Here is a 14,797-nt window from a genome sequence, read left to right on the forward strand (position 1 = left end):
CTGCATATAACACTTTTGAAAACCTATTGCTATATTTTATTTACTTTTAAAGCAAATCTTTAATTATATTTGTAAAGATTATCACCTCATAAGCAAAGTAACATAGTTCTCACTACAAGATATCATTATAGTACAGTATACTTATGAATTTGGTATGAAACTAACCAAAGGGGCAGTCTCCAAATTAAAATGGATTAAAAAAAAATACATCAGAAAGGCCTTAAGAGAGTTTTGCACATAGAAAGTAGTTAGAATGTTCATTTTGTTATTCTAAGTTCACAGTAATATAGTCAATATACTAGAAAGAAAGCATTAAGAAGAAAAGGGATTATCTTCTGGTACTTTAACCCTTTGCACTTGTAAATCTAGCAAACCACTCAGATGTCTCCTCTCAGGGGACATAAAGAGATTGCTGCTGATTATATAGGACAAACTTATGCAAAAGCAATGTTTTTCAAAAATGCATGTTTCCTTGAGGTTTTCCATTCAAACTGCACACACAAAAAAAAGCAAATAAAGAGATGGAATATATACCTATGTATGCGTTTAAAATGTATCAGCCAGCACTAAAAAGAAAAAGAATATGTGAAGTGCTTTCACAGTGGTGCTGACGATTCTTTGTAACAGAAGGTAGCGATTGTTATAAAAAAGGCAGCTGGAGGTATACCCTGGTATCACATGGAATAACTTGAAAAGATAAGCAAGTTACTATAGACTTAAAAGTAAGAGACTTTCAAAGTCGAAGGCAGATTGTATTGAAGTATCCAGCAGCACAGATCCAATATATCTAACTACACCAAGATGGAAAAATAAAATTGGACAAGTAATGTTGTTTTGATAAATTTCATACTGTTTCATAATTCACAATTAGAATTTTTTAATCTATTTATTTAGTTTGTAGAACAATGGCAAAAACGAAAAGACAAAAGTGAGAGTTCTAAGCAGCAGTGAGGATGAGTTAGATTTAGACTCATCTTTGTGATACTCAGGAATCATGAGTGCATTCTTCCACATCATCTCTGAACAACAGGCTGAACAATAAATTACATATTATTAATGTGGGAGGAAGAAAACGAGACTGCATTGTCTGCTGGAATAGAAAAACACCAGGTGGAAGATGTCAAACAAATTACTAATGCACAACATGTATCAATGAACCTGCAATGAATGTCAGTGACTGTTTCACATGTAACCACACATCAGAAAAATATACGATAAAATTTTTTGTCATAAATAAGTTCCTCAATGTCCAAAATTCCATTAAAAGCCAATATCATTACAATAAAATAATTGGTCCCAGCACTATACTATTTAATATGAAGTGATTCGTTTTTCACTATTTTGCAAAAAAGCGAGGTCGCATTGCTGGTAGGTGATCCACAGATGTCCCCAAGTACAGAGTTAACCAAGAAAGATTTTGTTCTTTATTATTATTATTTTTTTTGAGTTGGAGTCTCACTCTGTAACCCAGACCGGAGTGTGCAGTGGCTTTTCCCGGCCACTGCAGCCTCGACCTGCTGGGCTCCAGCGATCCTTCCGCCTCAGAACTTCCAAGTAGCTGGATCTACAGGGGCGTGCTACCACACCCGGCTAATTTTTTTGATTTATTGTAGAGATGAGGTCTCACCAAGTTGCCCAGGTGGGTCTCGAACCCGCAGGCTCAGGCAATCCACTCACCTCAGCCTCCCAAGGCGTGGGATTACAGGCTGAGCCACCGAGCCTGGCTGATTTTGTTCTTTTTTTTTTGAGTTGGAGTCTCACTCTGTCGCCCAGACTGCAGTGCAGTGGCTGCTCCCGGCCACCGCAGCCTCGACCTGCTGGGCTCTGGCGATCCTTCAGCCTCAGCCTTCCAAGTAGCCGGAATTATAGGCATGTGCTACCATGCCCGGCTGATTTTTTGATTTTTTTTAATTGTAGAGATGAGGTATCGCTGCCTAGGCGGGTCTTGAACCCGCGGGCTCAGGCAATCCACTCACCTCAGCCTCCCAAAGGCGTGGGATTACAGGCTGAGCCACCGAGCCCGGCTGTTCTTTTTTAGTATTTTTTTTTTACCATGGTACTTTTAACCCTGATTTAACACTGGAGAGATCTTCTAGGTCAGTCATAAAAAGTAATTTTTAAATAACCATTAGTATCCACAACAATTTGACTAAGTCACTAAATTTTTCAGTGTCTATTCCCCCCAAAATGTACAGGCTTTGGCAGACTACAGACTATAATTTTACTCACAGGCAGCCAAAATTGATTTGACTTGTATTCCACCCTCCAATGCCCACAGTTATGAGACTTGGGATTCAAGGAGGCAACCTTGACTATTTTAGTTCTCTATTACCCAGTCTACCTACATATAATCACTAAACTGAAACCAGGCTAACTCCTTAATATTTGTTACGAGGTTCCTTCTCTACAACCTATCTTAATCAAGGACCTCATCAACTCCACTGGCTTCTAAAAGCCTCCCTTTTTCTGCCTACTAGGCAATATTATAAAAACATGTATAAAACACATTTTTACTACTAAATGACTTCCTAGTTCCCCACTGTCTTTAAAATAAATACAGAAGTCTCAGAAAGGCACATCCATTCCTTAATAATCTGTACACTGCCCCTCTATGTAGCTTCCAACTTTTCTGACATGTCCCCTTTCCAGCCTATGCTCTAATAATCTAACTCATCTGCTGTTTCCAAAATCAAACTGTTGCCTCAGGTTTGCAAGTATGACTGATGGCCTTTAAAACTTAGTTTATAAACCTATAAACCATCTCTCCTAGGAGGGCTTTCCTGACTTACCCCCTCACCACACTAATCTAAATTAGGTACCATCCTCCACCCCACCCAGTGCTCCTACTGCTGCACCCTCTTTGTTTATCTGCATCACAGCACTTAGATACTGTAACATAATCTGTTTACCTGTCTGCCTATAAACCTTATTAGACTGTAAGATAGATAGAAGGTAGAAGTCTTTTATTTCATTACCTTTAGGAATTACTTACTCAGTGTCTGATAAACAAGAGAATGAATATGAGATTATGGCATGTCCCTCCACATCACAATGGATATTTTGTATCCCAAATATTAAGACTAAGTAATGGGTCCTATGTAGAAAATGACTTTTCTTTTTACTACATTCCAATCTATAGTCTCCTTGCCACTTTCTTTCTACAGATAAAAGATAACGATCCCTTAACTACTACTATAGGAATTAATTTTTTCTTTCCTTTATCTAGATTTTTTGTTTCTTTTTGTTTTATTTTTGACTAGTTTATGAGATCCTAAGACCTAAGAATCTCTCCAGGTTACAGTTGAAGAATGGGCTTGGGTTAAGAATTGGCCTAAATGTCCTTTAGCTAACAGCTAGTTTAGATTAGATCCCATGCTAATTCTACTGTATGACACCTCCAAATGATACACCCAGTTTGAAAATCCATAGTTTTTAATCATCAAGAGGTTAAAATACACAGTGAAAATATATCACAACCATAATAATGGGAGAAAGGAGCACTTAAATGACCTAAGAATAATCTTAATAGGAAATGTGCATTCTACATGAAAAATATAATGAATCTACTGAATGAATTGGGATGTGAACAAAAACAAAGATTATGAAAGAATAAAATTATTTTTGAAAATACAGGCCGGACTCAGAGGCTCAGCCTGTAATCCCAGCACTTTGGGAGGCCAAGACAAGTGCACTGCCTGAGCCTGCGGGTTTGAGACCAGTCCGGGCAACTTGGAGAGACCTCATCTCTACAATAAATCATAAAACTTAGCTGGGTGTGGTGGCCCATGACTGTAGTTCTGGCTACTTGGAAGGCTGAGGCGGAAGGATTGCCGGAGACCGGCAGGTCGACGCTGGGATGGCCATGAGTGTGCCACTGCACTCCAGCCTGGGTGACAGAGTGTGATTCCAATTAAAAAAAAAAAAAAGAGTAAAAGGCATTCAAAACATTTTTGTACAAAGATCTTCCTCTTATCCACCTAAGCAAATCTAATTGTTAAAACACAAATAATTGACTAGATTATAACAATTTTTTGCTTGTCGATGTTACCTACCTTTTCTGGGCTTCATGTTTTCTATAAAACTCACTCAATAATTAGTAAGCCCCACTCACCTTCTGTCACTCCAATTAGTACTATATCCTTCATTTATTCAACAATTGTTTTGTTGAGTGCTTACTATGTGCAAGACACCAAGGGGATTCAGTGACTACCTGACTGGGTATCCCTTCTGCCTTTGTAAACTGTCTTTGGCTTGATTCAGTTTATTCCAAAATATGGTATTTAGCACGGGAGTAAAATGTAGCACCCATTACTTCTTTAGTTATGAACTCCAGTTATAACTATGAAAATGCTTACTGTGTTTTTCAAGATAGCATCACATTTTAAGATACCCTTCACAAAAGAGACACTCAGGATAACTGAAACCAGTTACTTCAAGCAGACCCGCTGGTTCAAATTGGGAGGTGTTAATTTCTTATTCTAAGAAAGAAACAACTTAAGGTTATATAAGATCAGCAGCAATAATTTCCAAACTCACAAATAATAGTTACAACATACCTAACTCTAGTCATCAACAACATATGCATGCCTAGCAACTGAATGGTGTCATATCCCACTGCATTTCTCTAGTTTTCTACTGGTTGCAATAAAAAAGAAAGTTATTCGAGTAAACTTGTTTCTACAGTATAAGAAAGTCAATTTAAAAGCCCTTCCTTTACCTTTCCTTTCATATTCTCATTTTCTTCTCTACCCTGCAACTGAATACATAAACACAACATATTGAAAAGAACATACACCTCCATGAAATGCAGTGCTCTAAAAGTAAGGTATGGAAAAGTAAAGGATGAGTTCAAACTATTCTAATTGATATACTGGGCCATAAGTCAAAAGCCCTCACATTTAGGCTATATAGTGTGAATGTTACTGAAGATTATGCCTTAAATTTAAATACCAGAGCCCAAGCACAGAAGCAAAAAGTATCAAAATACTGAATACATACTACTTTTAAAATTACCTCTAAATCTTTTTTAAAATGCCAGAAGTTATTCAATATGACAAAATATATGTGCGGACCCATTCTCAGAATCAAAACACGGAAGAAGAATGGATTCAAGTGATATTCAGGGAAAGTATTAAAAATGTCAGAACTGAATGACCTACTGGATTAGAAGTATATAGTAAAGGAGAAAGGTCAAGGATTAACCTAAATTTCTAGTTTAGGAAAATGAGTTGATGGAGGAAATGTTAATCTCCCTCACGTATTTTTAAGAATAGTTTTCTTTTTTGGGGGGGTGAGGGGAGGTGAGAATAGGAAATAATTGAGGAATGAGTTTATATTTATATTCTTTTGAATTTCTATGATTTGTGGGACATCAGGAGGTGCCTAGCAGATGCTGGATCTAGCTCAGAAGAGAAATATATTCAGCAGATAGATTTGTGAGTCATCAACATACAGGTAGCATGCAACAAATCAAGTGAATAAATGAGATCAACAGGAAGAGAGAACAGAACTAAGACTAAAGAACCACCTTGGAAATACAAATATTTAAAAGGGTAGGCAGCAGAGGAAGAACTAGTAACAGAGTTTAAAATGAGAGGTCAAAGACAGGGAAACAAGAAGACAGGATTCCTGAAACCAAGAGTGAAGTGGTTTCGAAGGGGGAGAGGAGGTCAGATAAAAGACCAGAAAATGGTTCTTTTCTAATTATCTGCCCCCAACTTTCAATAAATACCACTGCTTTTTACTAACTTTAATCACTGGAAGCGAGGTTGTGTCTGCTTCTCACTATAACCTGTGCTCTATTTTTAGCATAAACTTACAAGCATTAAAATTAAAACAAAATGTAAACTCAATTTTTAGTTAGTTATTGCACTCTTCCTCATTTCTTATTCCAGTCTCTATGTGCTATACAGTCAAAATGTAAGATGTCACTGCCGGGTGCGGTGGTTTATGCCTATAATCCCAGCACTTAAGGAGGCCAAGGTGAGACGATTGCTTAAAACCAGTTCAAGACCAGCTTAGGCAACATAGCGAGACCCCGTTTCTACCAGAAAAAAAAAATTATCCAAGTGTGGTGTCACCTGCCAGTAGTCCCATCTACTTGGGAGATCAAGGCTGGGCATCAGAGACTCCAACTCAAAAAAGGAAAAAACAAAAGCTACCTACTTCACCTGCAATTAAAATCGATTAATATCTATTTTACTTGCTTGGTAGAGTATTTAACAGCATTTACTAATATAAATAAATGTCATTTAATAATAATGTCAATTACACTAGATTTTGGAGGGTGAGGGGTAAAAATGGCAAGTATGTTCAATAATAAAGCAACTGTCAAGATCTGAGAGAAATACCTAAAGCTATTCAAAATATTATTTTTTGATAATACTCTTTCATAATAGTGTCACCAAAAATTAAAGAATACAGTAAGTACAATTCCAAAATTCAATCAGCAACTAACTACCGATACATATAAGATGAATGAATCTCAAAAGCTTTCTGCTATGCGCAAAAAAACAAACACAAAAGACTATTTACGATTCCATTTTTATGACCTTTTTTTCCTTAGAAAAGCCAAAATTATGGGAATAGACACTAGAAACTGATTACAAACTGATTACAAAGGGATACAAAGGAACTTTGGGGGGGTAATGGAAATATATTTACTGTGGTGGTGGTGAAGACTGTGTATATTTGTCAAAACACAACAAACTGTACACCTAAAAAAGTGAACTTTACTGAATAAACTATACCTCAACAAACCTGATATATTTAAAAAAATTCAGTCATCAGATCACTATTTTAGTTGAATACTATTTTTAATGTGCTGTAATATATTTCTCATCATAATTAACTTATTATATTTAATACTTAAATTAGCAAAAAAGAATAAATTTATCTTAACATTAAAACAAGAAAGTATTTAAATACCTACCCTCTTGGAATAAATGCCAATATCTTACTCCCAACTGTACTTCCCAAGGGTTCAGAACAAAAATCCTTCCTATACTTCACAATCCTCACTAACAGCTACAAAATAAACTTTTTGATTTTTCTTTGATTTATTTTTTACACACAAGTTAATTATTAGGGATGTACATAAAATGTTCTTACCCCAAAAGTAAGAAGCCTTAAAGACATAACTATAACTAAGAAAATTATATTTTGAAATTAACAGAAATATACTTGCCATTCACTAATTTTAGATTTAAAATATATCTTAAAAATGTCACACAGCTCAATTCTAACTAAGCAACAAATATGTACTGAATATCTAAAACAGGACAAGCACTGTGATGATGTTATATATAAACATGTATATGAAGATAATACAATCTCTGCTTTCACAGAGCTCATGGTTCAGAATGGATGACAGATATAGGAATAAATTATTTTATCAAGAGACACAAGTAACAACTTGTACAAATGCTATGAAATGGAATGACCAGGGAAACTTTCATATAAAGGTCATGTTTTATTTCTTTTTCTCCTTACAAAAAATTTCTGGTCCTTGATCTGACATTTTGAAAAGTAACGTATGTCACAGAAGAAAAGGGGGAACACTACGCAAATATACATTTTCATGGTTAATGTCAATGCTTTTTCATCAGTAATCTATTTTGAACTATGAAGATCTCAGAATCTGAGGCCTTTAAAACTGCTTTAGGTTTCATCAGACAACGTAACACATTACAAGACAATCCACATTAACAACAAACACCTATGTTAATCACGCTATGTAAAAAGGTGATATAGGGGAGATAAAGATGAAACGGACATTGACAGAGAAAGGAAGAGACACATAAAAGAGAAAAGGAGTAAAAAGACTGTGATGTTAAATTAAAAGCATATGTCAAATGTGTCTTTCAGGATAGGTTATGGAATAAATACTGGATTCCAAATTCTTTTCTCACGGGAAAGAATGAAACAACAGTTTTTAGGTCTATTATATTTAAACTTTTAATCTTAGAGTATTCTGAGGTATTAGTAAATCCTGAGAAGATTCTTTTATCATGTGCATCCATTTTTTTAAAAGAAAGAATAATACTAATAATAATAAATGGAGTTATACCCAGGTAAAATTTCAACTTGGTAATTACAAAGGAAAAACTAAATCACATAGAGCCTACACTCAGATGATCAATGTCTTTAGCTGAAAATTGGCAACCCACAGTCTTATCTGATAAAGACAACTAAAGGCAAGGTTTTAAAATACTGGCAGCATTCACAAGCAACAGTGTTGAGAGAACTCAGTGATGTATTTCCTGGCTAGGATTCATTTCAAAGACATTTTTGTTTTGCAAATAACAAATATCATAAATATCAATCATAAAAATTAATGTTTTAAAATAAGCTGCAGCTTGAATTTTAATAATTTATTAGTGTTTTAGATATTGTTAGTTTTAAGATATCTAGAATAAGTATTTTTTTAAAATAGTGCTCACATAAAAACAACTATGCATTTCATCTGCACAAGAGATCCAAACAAGTTAATTCTAACAAAAAGAAATCCAGCATTTCAAAATTATGCCACAGCTTTTGAATTTCACAGACGAGGTAAAAATATATAAAATTATTTTAATACATTAATTAACACTGTTAATTTCATATTTTTGCAGGCTGAAAAAGTTTTTATTTTCTGCCTAGACAAACACTATATACAAAAGAGAACTTTACAGAAGTTTGGTATACCCAGGTCAAATGACATGTTACACACATAAGAAGGCAAAACAATATACCTACACGAAATTATTTTGCATTCTTGTGCATTTTTTAAAATGTTTAACATTATTAATATCACTTAAGCGTCACAATAAGTCATGAAAATAAAGTGGCTTGGCCAAATTTTCAAAAGCTACCTATTCCACAGATACATATATTTAAAAATCAATACCCTATTTTAATACATATTTGAATATACATTTTATGTATACATGATGTAAAGTAACAAGATTTTTTTTTAAGGCTATAATCAAATAATGAATCAACCGTTACTGACCAACACATTTTAGTGTTACTCTTTTAAGCCATACAAGAAAAACAGCTTCACTACTATATAGCCAAGCCTACCCTTTCATCAAATATTGTATTACACATTTTGAAGAGCCAGGGTGGTAGAATGTAAAGAACTGAAAAAGATGCTATTAAATCTTAGTTTCCTAAGCTAAGTTTAAAATGACTTTTTATTGTATCTAAAACTCAAATTCACCCCAGAAAATAAAGATTTGCCATAAAGGATAGGAAAAAGACTATCTCAAATGCGCTATAGGTATTCACAAAAGGAATTCCCATTAGTTGATACATAATGGCAACAACTCTGGATTAAGTGCACAACCTCCAAGTTGACGACTTTGAAATGACCAACATTCTTTGGATATATAAATACTAAAATTCTACTAAAATTCTAAAAAATTATCAATCGTGTTAATTTATAGATTCATCTGCTATACTACATTTGGACATATATATTTCCACAAATGAAATCACTATCTAAAGTTGAATTTTCTCTTTATACGAGTTTTTGACAATTTCAACTTAATAGTAAAAAACAAGTAAAAAATTCACACACAGCTTAACAAGTTTAAAACATAAGACAAAAAAGATTTGTTGATTTTAAGAGCATTACCTACACAGCCTGAATTCTATTCCAGCTTCTTTGCCTGAAGTATACAGTTTTCTTGACTACGTAATTGGGAAGTATTGATCAGCTGAAAAACCACTGGATAATATTAAAATGTTACTATAACTAGAAATGAAGAACCCTGAATCCTTAAGAACAGATGTAAATCAGACTGATCATGTACTAATTATAAGATCATGGACAATTTGCTAAACCTTCCCAGTCTCAGTTTCTTCATCTGTAAATTGTGGATGAGAATTGTTTCTACTTTATGGGTTTGTCAGAAAGACTAAGTGAGATAATATGGGAACGTACTTAACACAATTCCCTGCAGATAATAAGCCTGCAAAATCTTGTAGGGCAAAATCTTAGCTGGCAATGCTATATCAAGAAATAATCTCTTCTAATAATAACACTTTCAGAATAGAAAGGAATATGCCTTAAAACATAAGGCAGTCTGACAAAACTCAATTCATTAAAATTGAACACAGATTTACACCAAAACAAAATTACACACAAGAAAAACATCTAAAACCATTTTTATTACTTAACTTACTTGGGCAAAATATTCTGAGCATATAAAAACCCTTTAAGATCACAATGATGGCCTTAAATTAAGAGACATGGTTTCCAAAACTGCTTTTAAATCAACTAGAAACACTAAATTTCTACACTAGTAATTTTTAAAAAATGGGAAAAAAATCTAACACTTCAAAATGTTACATATTGTATACTACAAATATAGTTAACTCACATACATTCCTTAATAGGGATATTATGCAAATAAATTTAGCCAATCAACTATCAAATACAAAGATATAAGGCCAGGATCTCTAACATAAAAGTATTATTTTCATACCCGAAAAATACATCCAGGAAACAGGTATCATCTTTCTAAAAAAGGAGATCATTTCGAGAAAAAAGAAAAAAAGAAAAAGAGGGAAAAGCACTTTGAAAGCAGATAATTGAAAAAGTCACAAATGGTATCAGTGTCAGCACTGAGCAACACCTAGCTTCAAGACTAGAGTGTCACACATTTCTTAAAGCAACATAATCTAAATAAAAAACTAGTGTCAGAGAATCTCTTATTCTGCCACTAACTACATGAATCTACACGAATCACATGGTCTTTTAAGAGTTACGTATTTCATTTTTTAAAAAGGAAATCATGCTGGTCGTTTATCTCACAGGGTTATCAGAATATTTTTAAATGAACTTAGGTCACCTTGAAAATAGACCAATTAAAAAATACAAAGAATTATTATAAATGACAACTACTTGAAAACAGGGAAAATTTTGTTTAAAAAGTGCACCTAAAATTTTTTAATTTTTCAAGACTATAAAGGATATTCAAATAAGTATCTTCAACTAAACAGTTAATTATTAGGCCTCTATAAAGATTCCTACAGTAATTTCCTATTCATTGTATGGCAAATAAATGTGATAGGCAGAATTAAAGTTACATTTATCTAAAAGAAATTTTTTACTTTCCTCAAACCACCTAATCACTTCACACAGAACTGAAATCTTAATTTAAAATTTTAGAATTTCTTACAAATTATGCTTTTTCTAATAAAGGAAGTTAAATGAAATTATATAAAACTCAAACTCTTTGTTTTTACTTATCCTTGTATTATTAATTACTGCATCTTATTTTGAGAAAGGAAAAATACCACAAAAGAGTATGTCAAAAATCCAACAGAGATGGGTTTAAATGTTTCTGCGACAGTTTGATGATGGATTAGTACCAAAATATTAAACATGAAATTAGTTTAGGAAGCCTTAGAAAACACATGTTTGAGTTGGGTAGTCTGGTTTCAAATAAAGAAAATTTTGATGTGGTATAATTTTGCTCTTAGTATTTTGAAATTTAATAATGATCACTATGCAGGACCAAAACTAAGTTAACTACTATAGTAAAAACTTTCATTTTTCATCCCTAAAGAGAATCTCAAATAGTCTTTCTTTCTACAAATACTGTATAACCTTTTCCTTCTTAAAGGCAGATACAGTATTATAATGACCCCTATCACAGGCTCAAAAGTGCCCTTCAACAACTTTTGTAAACAAATTGTTGAATGGCTTTAAAAAGGGAGCATGCTATATACACTTCTTAAAACACTAAAGATTATTTAATGTTCAACTCTGATTTACTGAACTTTCATTATTTACTTTAGATTTGTTTTCAAGTAACAAAAGTTATTGATAACTCTGCAGAATCGAGATAAACAATAAACCACACTGTTGAAGTTTCCTTTAGGTATATTAGAAAATTTTTCTCCAAGTAATATAACTGGAATTGTAAGATTATTGGAACACTTATGGTGTCTCTTGTTACTGAATTTGTTAAAAATGGAAATGCAAAATTAGCCACTGTTGAATATCCTAACCAATACAGGGGAAGAAGAACAGACCATTTATAATCTTAAGGGAAACAGATTATTGTCTCCAACTAAATTATCAAAGATTTAAAGTTCAAGTTTAAGTTTTATTTGAGTTTTACATAATGTTTTCTCCTTTAAAAATGCCTGTTTAATTGGTTTGTACCAAACAAAAAATATTTTCAAGTATACTTTAAAAAATGTGTATGCTGTCTTAATGAAAGCTATCACACAATCTATATTACTTACAAATTATTAAATATGTAGAGCTGGAAAAAATAAGTTGAGAACTAATTTACTGTAATTTAATTCCAAAGTCTCAAGAAAAAAACCAATCACATAAACTGATAGTAAACACATGGATTCAAACATCTGCATAAGAAGGCTCCCTTTAACTATAAAACCCTAAAAACAAGTTGCCTCTTGATGAAAACTAAGCATGCAGAACTCTCCATTATCTTTAGTAGAATTATGTTCATCCCTCGATATACCTCTCAGTATTTTCATAAAAGTTGTAAAGACAATCATAGAAACACACGAGAGCCTTTTAAACATTTATAATGAAGTCCTTAGAACACCCCCCAAACCCAAACCCTCTGTTTTCTTAAGATGTGAAGTGTTCCTCCCTTCTGCATTCCCTCCCTGGCATGCCCCCCACTCGCACGCCCCCCACCCGCTGTAGGCCTGAGGCCCCGTAGCAAACAGTGTCTAACAGGAGCAGGCAGCACAAAGACAGGAATGGGAGATTAGTGGGAGGGAGGGAGGCCGGGATTGGGGCTCAGCAGGAGCTTCAGGCTTTTTAAAATTCAAACTGCTCCCTGACCAATACAAATCACGGACACGCTACTGACTACTACACGGATTTATAGCATTAAAAACATGGCTAGTACGTGACAGCTATATTAACTTCACTCTTTTTAACATCTATCCGTACGTTTGCAGGAAATGTGGAACAATTTATTGTAAGTAGGATGCTAAACTCAAAAATAACCTCCACAAAAGTAATTTATTCTACAGCGACAATAATTTAATATGACACAAAAAATTTGAACCAATGTACCATCCACTAGTAAAGCAAGGGACTTTGTTGAGCAGTAGTGCTTGATTTTAACCAATGAAAATTTTCCTTCAGCGAATATGAAACAAAGTACCAAAACAGTCTAACCCAGGTACATTTATTTTTCTATGCAATTGGTATGGCTGAGGAATTTTTAATTGGTGTTTCTCCCTTATACCAACTTACACATTACCAACGCGGCCATAAACAAGCCCTAAACACTTAACTTACTCGTGAACTAGAACTTGTTAAGATAGAACTGATATTTTTCTTCAGCATTTACAGATACATTTGACCTATTAAAATGACACCTCTCTCATTACACAGTCAAACATCATGGCACAAACAGCCAATGACAATCCTGGGACCTCAAGAAGATCTGCCCTGACATGAAAGGATGGCACCTTCTACACTACTCCTCCTAAGGATTTTAAGTATAACTTAATTTCTGTCTTTCAAAAGAAAATTGGTTTTACCCGTACCTCAGTGCAATTCTCGGAACACCTAAAATTCTTTGTATGCTCGTACACGTTTTGGTCAGGAAGTACCTGAGTGTTTTATGTACAGTCGTTTAAAATTGCCCTTACATAACGCATATAAATATAAAGTGGCAGAGTAAACCTGTCAAGTACTTCATACTTGTCTTTGAATAAAATGTCCATGTGCAACAACATACTGTCAAACAACAAGATAAAAGCTCTCGGGGGTGGGGGGTAGATGTGCAGTGTCTACCACAGTATGGTTTTCTACATTAAATATTCATGTGGACGATTTAATTCTTTAAAAAAGAAAATGAGTCTTTATAAACTTTCCAACGGCCAAACAAGTTTTACAAAGAGAAAGAATTACCAGTGGCTCCGTGTCTGAGTATTTACATTTGTCTCACTAACTGAAACTACTTCCTCCCTTCATGGGGTCACAGGGGGAAGAAGGGGGGTTGTTTGTTTCACTGGGACGTTCCCCACTCCCGGATCGGGAAAGTTGTAAATATGGGGACGATCGGGGCACATTTGCTGTTAGTTGTATTGTTTCCGCCTCCTCACTAGCTACGGCTCCTCTCCCGGGCAAGGCCTGTCACCGACCAGCAGTCGCTCCGCTCAGCCCGGAGCTCTCCTAATCCCCGAGCTCAAGTAGATTCCGCTGGCCCGCGGCCTGCACTCTCCGCCGGGCCTACGCCTCCCCGGCCGCCCGGCAGGAACCCAGTCCCCGCCGCCAGAGCCGGCCGGGAGAGGGTACAAAAACCACCGCCACCCAGGGCGGCTGCCACCAGAGAGGAGCGAACTCTAGACTCGCCCGTGGAAGAGACCTGGGGCCGCTAAGGAAACGGCGGGGAGGGGAGCGAGGAGGAGAGACGCTGAGGACCTGGCGCCGTCGCCGCCGCCGCCGCCGCCGCCGAAATAAAGAGCAGGAATTTACCTGGGCGAATCGGCGTCTGAATCCGAGGGGAGGCCGAGGCCGCTGTGGCGAGAGACTATAATCCGGGCCGGGAGGGGGGGTGGCTACGGCTCCTCTTCCGTCTCCTCAGTGCGGGGAACATGTAGAGCCGGGGGGAGACCAGCCGAGAAGACAAATCGCTGCTTCTTCTTCCTCCTCCTCCTCCTTCTCCCACATAGAAACACTCACAAACACCCGACCAGGGGCCCGAGCTACCGGGGGGGCATCGCCGCGGGCCCGGGAACCAATCCTCCTGTCGGCGGGGGCGTCCCTCCCTGCGGCTTGGTGGTGTCGGGTGAGTCGGTACCG

The 14,797-nt window shown here is 35.7% G+C and overlaps 1 protein-coding gene across 1 annotated transcript in view; it reads right to left on the reverse strand.

The window, feature by feature from the left end:
* Nucleotides 1-14,797, reverse strand: part of NIPBL (NIPBL, cohesin loading factor) — a 193,958-nt gene extending 179,161 nt beyond the window's left edge. Inside the window, exon 1 of the mRNA XM_008055534.2 lies at nucleotides 14,471-14,797. The gene's annotated coding sequence lies outside the window, so the exon portion shown is untranslated. The remainder of the gene's footprint in view (nucleotides 1-14,470) is intronic.

The sequence above is a fragment of the Carlito syrichta genome, unplaced genomic scaffold (genome assembly GCF_000164805.1).
Source record: "Carlito syrichta isolate Samal-C Ts95f unplaced genomic scaffold, Tarsius_syrichta-2.0.1 Scaffold301873, whole genome shotgun sequence".
Taxonomy (NCBI): Eukaryota; Metazoa; Chordata; class Mammalia; order Primates; family Tarsiidae; genus Carlito; species Carlito syrichta.